This window comes from Calliopsis andreniformis, chromosome 12 (assembly GCF_051401765.1).
Source record: "Calliopsis andreniformis isolate RMS-2024a chromosome 12, iyCalAndr_principal, whole genome shotgun sequence".
Classification (NCBI taxonomy): Eukaryota; Metazoa; Arthropoda; class Insecta; order Hymenoptera; family Andrenidae; genus Calliopsis; species Calliopsis andreniformis.
Window position 1 is genome coordinate 9,973,141 of NC_135073.1, and position 8,507 is coordinate 9,981,647.

Below are 8,507 nucleotides of genomic sequence, written 5' to 3' on the forward strand. Positions count from 1 at the left end.
ATATCGAAAGGCACGCACGTACATATATGTATGTTCCTGCATAACAGAAAAACGTTTGGAGAAGGGAAGACGGAGGTGAAAGGCGAGACAGATGTATATATACGTGCATAGTCAAGGAGGGTCGAAATTATCCTGGAGGAGACTACGCCAGTGCCTGTGGGTTCTCGCTTTAAATTACAACCAGGAAGATGGTGGGCCCCCAGACCATCTGGACCCTTTGTTTCACTCTCGAGCTCGTCCTTCCCCAAGGCACGCGATACGTACACCTCAGAATCTCCTCCTCGTGAACTGAAAATAAAGGACGACACCGACGTGTTCCTCTCTTTACTTTGACCAAGCATCGCAGGGGAGAAGCTTCTCGGAGCGTACGGCGGCTGGAACGACGGGAAGAAACGAGAATGTTGAGCGTCGTGTACCTACTAGAATTTTTCACCCCTTTCTTGCGCTCGGCCACACTAATTGCTTTAATTGCAAGGGGAATGTAACCACGCCGCGCAGAATGGGTCTTAACGTTCTGACCTGACAAGAAGACGGTCATCTTGCGCGGTGCCCCGGGGTCGTTCTTTAAATACCATCGACCTTCAGTTCACGAAAATTCTTGCTTTCATGACGTGTCCAGGTATGGAAAATATGAATTGTGCTGAATTGTAACAATTGAAAAATTTGAAACTTTATTACAGATTTTATTCAGAGGAAGACTATATAGTATGTTTTACACTTTCATAGGTCACAGTGTCACAAGGAATTACTGCCGTGATTCTGTTCCTGATGGTAATTTGCAGACGAAAATATGCCCATTAATTTAACGAGTTCTAAACGAATAAAAGTTGTCTGAGAGACCATGCTCGTTTTTGTCCCGACACCTGAATCATTATAATTATAATTACGTACATTTTATACTTTCTCCGCTGTATTTTACTAGGAGAAATTTCAAAAGAAATCCATCGTTGCGTTGTTCAAATAAAATTATTTACTTTCACGATTCCTATTCACACTTTATGATCACTTCAAGATAGGGTTCACCTTACATTAACCCTGCACTCGTCTTTTTAAACGCCATAAGTATTCATTACATGGCACAAGTATCGGGAAGTAGCCGTTGATGAAACGTAGGTTAATCGTAGGGCAATTTTTCGTTGTCTCTGTGATTCCTGTTATCAAGCCTAAGAGCATAATTACGACGGCGTTAAGTCACTCTGTTTACGACTAGGTGCTCATCAGCTTTCACGGGAGTAACCGCGTAAGCCTAACCAGCGTAACCGTTATTCTTAAAGGCAGGTGTAATTTTACAATCGTTATAAAAAGTCGCCTATGACCGCGGGATGTGGATCGCAATCGAGGGAAGTTTTATAATTCTTAAAGGCGTGATTTAATTTCCCGTTTCCCAATCTGGCTCGCGTTAGAGGAAGCAAGAAAACGGCGGCGCTTTTAAAATCACGTCCCCTCGCTGAAAGGCGTGCTACGCATTTGCGCAGATCTACCGAATTCATTTGACATTCTAAGTGATCGCCACGTCTCGCCTCTTGCATTTTGATCTCAGAAAAAAGAACTAACGAACCGGCCAGCTCGATAAATGGTAATCGTCCCTCGATCCCCGTCGGTGACGGGCTTACGCGCGCGGCATCGCAATTCGTCGCATCGTGTGATTTTGGATTCAGACTTTCTAGCGAGAAGTCGCGCGCGCGTTAGACCGCGTTCGCCTTCTCGCAGAAAAAAGAAAAAGAGTCGCCGGGACGGAGAAGAAAGTCAACGAAAGTGATCTCATAACGGGTGCGCGCTTCGCTTATTCTCGATTCTTGACCATTGTCGACGAAAGCGATCCTGTCGACACATTCCTGCATCTCGTTAAGCGTCGCTAAAATTTGCATATTCGCGGTTGCTCGTCGGGCCGACAGTTAGCCCTGTTTTCGGTGAGAATAAAATGATGTAACGATTCGTCACACTTACAGAGACTATGTTAGATAACAAGGTGAAAATAAGTACTACTGTCGATCGTGCACAGTCTTTTAATGACTTCTAATTTACAGTTGCCTAACCATCAATAATATGAAAATAGTTAAAATTTCTAATTAGCGTAAGGAAGTGTATAGAGAGCTTGCAATGTGTGCCATTAATTATTTTTGTTATGAAAACTTCGATGTGCTCAGAGAGAAACTTAAGTCTACCTATTTAGAGTTCAATAAATGCAATTAAATAATTACGTATGTATTTAGCAACAGAAGTACCTATTTAGGAAAAGATTTTGTGCTGTATTTTCTGAGGTTTGAAAAATTTGGACGGTTTATGTCTGCTAATTGACACTGCGCCGCGAATTCTCGCCATGCAAACAGTTCTTGCAACCTACGCCGCGGAATTTCTGCGAAAAGCAAGGAAAAAGCTACACGTCTGACGGGTTGACCGTTCCACCTACCGTTTTAATCGAGCCGATGCTTTTTGTACTTTTCGGAGTAACGCGAGCCAAAAAAGTATGCGTGCAGCACAACCTGCTCGGATCGTTAACACTCGCGTACATTTCGCGTGGTTAATGCAGAAATGTTGCAAAACTGTATAAAACATTTGCCATTGACAGTCTTTGAATATTACTCTGACCCGTTTTTCTGTCATTAAATAAAAATACGAGGACCGGTTTCGACCACAAATTTTGCGCATTTCCATAAAAAGGTTATTTACGATCTCAGTCGAAACGGAATATAAACGGAAAATACAAGCTTCACATGCATTCCATGCACGCGAATAAATGCATACGAGTAATTCTCGAGTGTACGAACTAATATCGCAATACATTATATAACTATACGTTCATTATGATGCCGTAACTTCATGTACCAACGATTATCTCAATTGCACACGTACGAAATTGGATGATCCTGCCTAGAACGATTAATAAATGCTGGTAAATGCTCGATCAGTAATGGTATTGTAATTATATCTCGCTCATGCAATATACATTCATCGAAGCCTGAATCAACCTACCATTTTAAAAACTTTTGAAATATTTCAAAACATAACGATATGTCTAACCGAGAAAAACAATACCATTTTCTTGTTATCAGTATCCAAATAGCATACGACGTCTTGAAGACGTGTATTTTATGTCCATTTTATGCTTGAACGTCTCATAGATGTAACTTAGACGTTTTTAAGACATCCTAAAGACATACTGATTTCTAATATCAGACATCTTGGAGACTTTTGGACATTTTTACGACTTTACTGGATATCTTTAAGAGGTTTTGAAAACACCTTTGTGCTATAATGGTACTTACGTATCATTTTCCAATACTCCTAAAAATACAATAGCTACATCAACACAATGAACAAAAAGGTTCCGAATACGCAATGCCGATCCATTTCGAGGAACTTTCTCCTTTCAGCAAAATCAATGCCGGGAATCCCTTTCATGAGGATGCTGCAGATTGCCGATGCTTCGAAAGGTAGAGCACGTTTCAGAATTTTCCATGGTGGCCATTTACGTGCATCGACATCCTCCAGGTTTGGTATCGACGGATTCCCTTTTTCTCTTACGGCCGCGTCTCGAATTTGCATTAAAGGAGTGACGTGACGCGGTGTACAACTCTTCTAATGCACTCCATTTCGCGTACGTTCGCGCGTGTACACGCGTTTATGCTCGTACGGTGCACACAAAGACGCTTGTACCGGTGCACGTTCGTTTCTACACACCGACGAGGAGCACAGCCACGATCGATGCGAGCCACGTGGGCGACTTGTTAAGTGCACCGTCGAATCACACCCAACTGCAGCCTCGTATTCTCGGCGTTGCACCCATACAAGAGTATGCACTTTGATTTAATGCCACGCGGGCCGAGATAGCGCTCGGTCGCAGTCAAGGGACCGATTCTTTTTATTCGAGATAATACAAATGTTCGTACGTGTGCATAATGGAGAGCAAGGTCGCGCGGTGTGTGCGTACGAGTAATCGAGCATTGTGCTCGCATTACGGAGATGGTCTGGAATGGAATGAACAAAGATATGCTTGTTTGGGTAACACCGTCTTGATTAAACACCTCGTTGCGTCAGATCTTGCGTACTGCTATTCAGAGATGTTTATTAAACTTTGATGGAAGCCTGCCCCTTATGGAATAGAATCCTATATTGTCTAGAAATATTTTTTTTTTTTTTTTTAGAAACGTACCTATTCTTTCGATATTTATGAGAGATATACTCCAAGATTTTTTGAGAGTGAGTAATGCTTTGATTGTTCTCTTCTCAGAGCGTGTTTCTTATTTACAATCGACAATTGCGTTTATTCTATACGTACAAAATCGTGATTATGTATGTATATTCGTATCACTATCAAGTAATGAAACAGAAATCTTTAGGGAATAGGAATAAGATAGATATTAGTAGATAATTATTATTCGTTGAATTTATCTATAGTTTCTAGTCGCCAAAACAATTCCAATTGTGAAGGAAACGATGATAAATATGCAACTAAAAACCAAGAAAAAGTGCAGTGTTGTTTCGTCTTCCTACAAAAAGATGTTATAAACATATATTTTTTAATTCTTTCTAAGCACACAATGTGGTAACGAAGATTAGCTCGATTTCATGTTTAGAAGAAAAAAGCGGCGGTGGGTTGAAAAGGGAATAATTTTACCGTTTCTTCTGTCAGCACTGCGGTGAAACAGAAATTATGTTATGCGCAAATGCATTCGATATGATAGAAAGAAGAGCTGTGAATGTTAACATCTTGTCACTTTTTGCTGACACGGCGTAGCGAGAAAATAGCTTCATTAGCGTTTTCCTTCGTTCCATTTCGAAACTGGAATTCAACCTAACCCAGACACGTACACCTGCCTGCTCAGGACGTAACACTCGTCGACTGGTATTAACGATGTGCCACGAAAAATCGCCACCCACTGGATTTACGAAATGATAAATTAATTGCAGAAAATCAGAAAGCACTCGGAGATACGGTCAGATCGTGCCATACAAATCGCTGTTTTACGGAATGATTAATGGTCAACAGCTTGGACTCTCCGTGAGGAAAGTAATCTGGAACTTTGGTGAACGAATTCGTGAAGATCGTGATAAAAGTATTATGAATTCATGTTAATTGAAAATTGAAGAGGAATACGTACAAAATCGAGGGAACATAAATATAGTAACATTTGAACTTTATTTCTATCAAACTTTTAATGAAGGCGTCAATAACTTATTGGTACTTAGATATCTAATCTAAAGTCATTAACCTCCTGAGGGCAGGTACTCAATCTTAAGCTATGGCTATTTCATGAATTAATTGAGAAATGAATTAATTGTTATTTCTAGTGTCTGTGTAATATCCGCTGTTTATATATCGTGTAAGAAGAGTGAAATAATTCAATATTTAAAAATAGAATAATTATTCGAAAAATAAATTATATATGGTCACTTGGAATAGACATAGCTGAGAAACCATAGAATATTCCAACGTAATAAATAACTAATAAACAAATCTTCTTTTGAATTTAATAGCAAACGAAATCATTCAGAGCTCAATCTGAAGATTTCAGATATTTCAAAAATCTGTTTTCCTCTCTAGTTTTCATAACAGTGCTATCATACTTTATTTAAACTGATGTGATAACGCTGGTATGTACACACGTTTATGTATGTAACACGAAAACGATAAGATGATTCGTGGGTGCTTCGAGCATGTGACAAAAACGCATCAGATGAGGGGTCTATCCTATCCAGTCTATGCTGTTACATCTGAACATGACTTTCCGGCCATCTATCCAAAACTTGCAGAATCCTCGAACGAGTTCCACCTGCGTGGATATATGCGGTCTGAGGATTACTCACGCGGCCTCTGAGAGTGCATCGAAATAGAACGCTTAGTCAGACGTCACCAGGAACTGCATCGGGGGAGTCACCGGCTCGCTACGCACGCGCATCTTACTTTGTTACGCTTTATGTACTTGTCCAATGCTCTATGGAGGGCTTTAAACGATCGTGACATCGAAACGCGCACACGCAAGATGCAACCGTGCATGGAGATGCAGTTATAATAGGCAATAGCCGGACAAAGCTACGTTAAATTAAAACATGATTCTATCACGACAGCAGGAAGTCCCCTGTTGCTATGATTACCTTTCTTGGATATTAAGGGAAGATTTAGGAGAGTACTCGCGAAAATATATGAGATGTGATCAGCTAACAGAAGGATTGAGTAGGTATCTTATCCCTTCTATTTTTCCTATTTTCTAGTAAGTTATTTTCTAAGTCTTCGCCTTCTTCAGAATGTTTCATTTTTACTGTTCCAATCCTAGTTTTCAATTCTTCAGACAGCTTGCCCTCTGTTAATTGGACTATAAAGGAGTTTGTGTAATTTTCTGTTTTACAAATTTATAACAGAATTACTTAGTACTGTAAAAAGCAGTTTGAAATAGAGTAGGGTTAAAATATATAGGTGCTAATAAATTATAGCAATTGCAGTATGAAGTGTTAAATTAAGTGGGTAAGCGTTTCTCACTCAAAATTTATGCTATTTTGTTCTTAAATTTTAGTATTGGACTTAATAGATCAAAAAGTAATTGATTATTTCGTTAAGGAAGTTCTGAGCGTTCAGACAGACTAGCAGTAAAGTAGATACAGTACTTGCGTTTAAGCACGTGGCTCAGTCAGTGGATACTTTATAGGTGGGAGCTAGTTTAAGATTGCTGATCTTAAAAGGGGAGCGCACCTGGATCGACCAAGATACTTATTTGCATCCGTTGCATCTCCATACTTCCATCCAGGTGGTTGATCTACGGTTGCACCGCTTAGATTACTCGCCTCGAGGCTTACACAGGTAGCATCGCAACAAAGTTGTTTTCAATTGAACCGGCATTCTTTATTAGATTGATCTCAATTGTTGTGCCAGTATGAATGTCCCTTTGCAATTTACAGTACCTATTACTTATTGGGAAAACCATAATTTATTGATGAATGAATAACGTCAGAACAACGTAGCAGGAACAGGATATTAGTGAGCTCTTATGTATCTCTACCATAGACGAAGCGATACGGTAAACCTAAGACTTTAATGACCTTCATGTCATAATGCTGCACTATCGGTTTTCTCACATATGTATTGACATACATATTTTATTAATTAGTCTCTGTTATTTTATATGGTAAGCAAGGAACTTTGCAATATAATGGTAGAAATTTCATTGCAGGTGGAAGAGTAGAAACGATATGGATTTGCTTTCAATGATTAGTAATAAAATTACTTTAAAAAGTACTTTAGTAAAATGTTGGAAGGGGGAATAGGATCTAGGGTAGTCCAAGGTAGTCCAAGGTAGTCCAAGGTAGTCCAAGGTAGTCCAAGGTAGTCCAAGGTAGTCCAAAGTAGTCCAAGGTAGTCCAAGGTAGTCCAAGGTAGTCCAAGGTAGTCGAGTCCTTCCAAAGGACTAACAGGACGATCCACACCCTCCGGACACTCCGGAGCGAATGAGATATTAGTCGTCCTCCAAGGGTATTTATACTTTTCTGACTAGGAGTGGGGAGAATCAATAACAGAAATTGCGAGATTAATGGAACGAAGGATAACGTGCGAAAAAGTACTTTAAAATTTTTGAAATGTTGAACAATATAATTATTGAAATTAGAAACATTGAAAATAATTTTTACAACATAGTATACAAACATATAATAGCTTAATTATGTATTTCAAATCATAATACCTCTATTTATAACAACGTTCTATGCTATATAAGTACTTATACTTCACTTTAAAGAAAAGTACCAACAAGCAGAGTGGCGCAGTGGAAGCGTGCTGGGCCCATAACCCAGAGGTCCGTGGATCGAAACCACGCTCTGCTAAGAGGATTCTTTTTTGCATTTTCTATTCTTTAAAAATTATAAAATATCTTGTTTAAGCAGTCTACGATAATTATGTGAGTCTATCGAATGACTGTAAGATGATACAAAAATATTTTGTTGGCAATGTAACTGGTACATGCGTTATAACGGAGACACCGCCTCGCCACCTCGAGTCTTCAGATTTTAATTCAATTGCGGGGGCGTTTCAATTGCGGCTCATGTAATTTGCAATGCAAAAAGAGGGCGGGCGTGTGTCCTAAAGTCCCGTAAGCCCGAGGCACAACCGATGAGCAATAACACGGACAACGATGAATGCCATTTCGCCGTCATTGTCCCCGAGGAAAAGATGAGACAACGAGTTCAGAAGTTCAGCAGAGTTCACGGACGTAAATTTGGTGGGTGTCATATTTACTTCGCAATGCGTTTCTTCAGATATGCTGTTCAAAAAAGAAGTCTCTTTGACCGAGATACCTCTAGAAAGAGAAACACTCCAACTACCGAGAGATACTCATAGCATTATGGTCATAAAAAAGAGAAAACACTCATTCATCGCAATTTTCGACGTTGAATATTTCTTTTCCAGCAAACTTTTTTGCTCCTCTTTGTTAAGCCATCTTGTCCCTTCTTTTTTTTAGTTCTCAGCATAAGATATTACTAGTAATTTAAAGATAACGCATAATTTCATCATTCATTAG

General features: G+C 39.5%; 1 non-coding gene across 1 annotated transcript; it reads left to right on the forward strand.

Moving 5' to 3' along the window:
• Positions 1–7,740: 7,740 nt before the first annotated feature.
• Positions 7,741–7,812, forward strand: Trnam-cau (transfer RNA methionine (anticodon CAU)). The gene has a single exon. It is a non-coding gene; the product is annotated as a tRNA-Met (tRNA).
• The last annotated feature ends 695 nt before the right edge of the window (positions 7,813–8,507 follow it).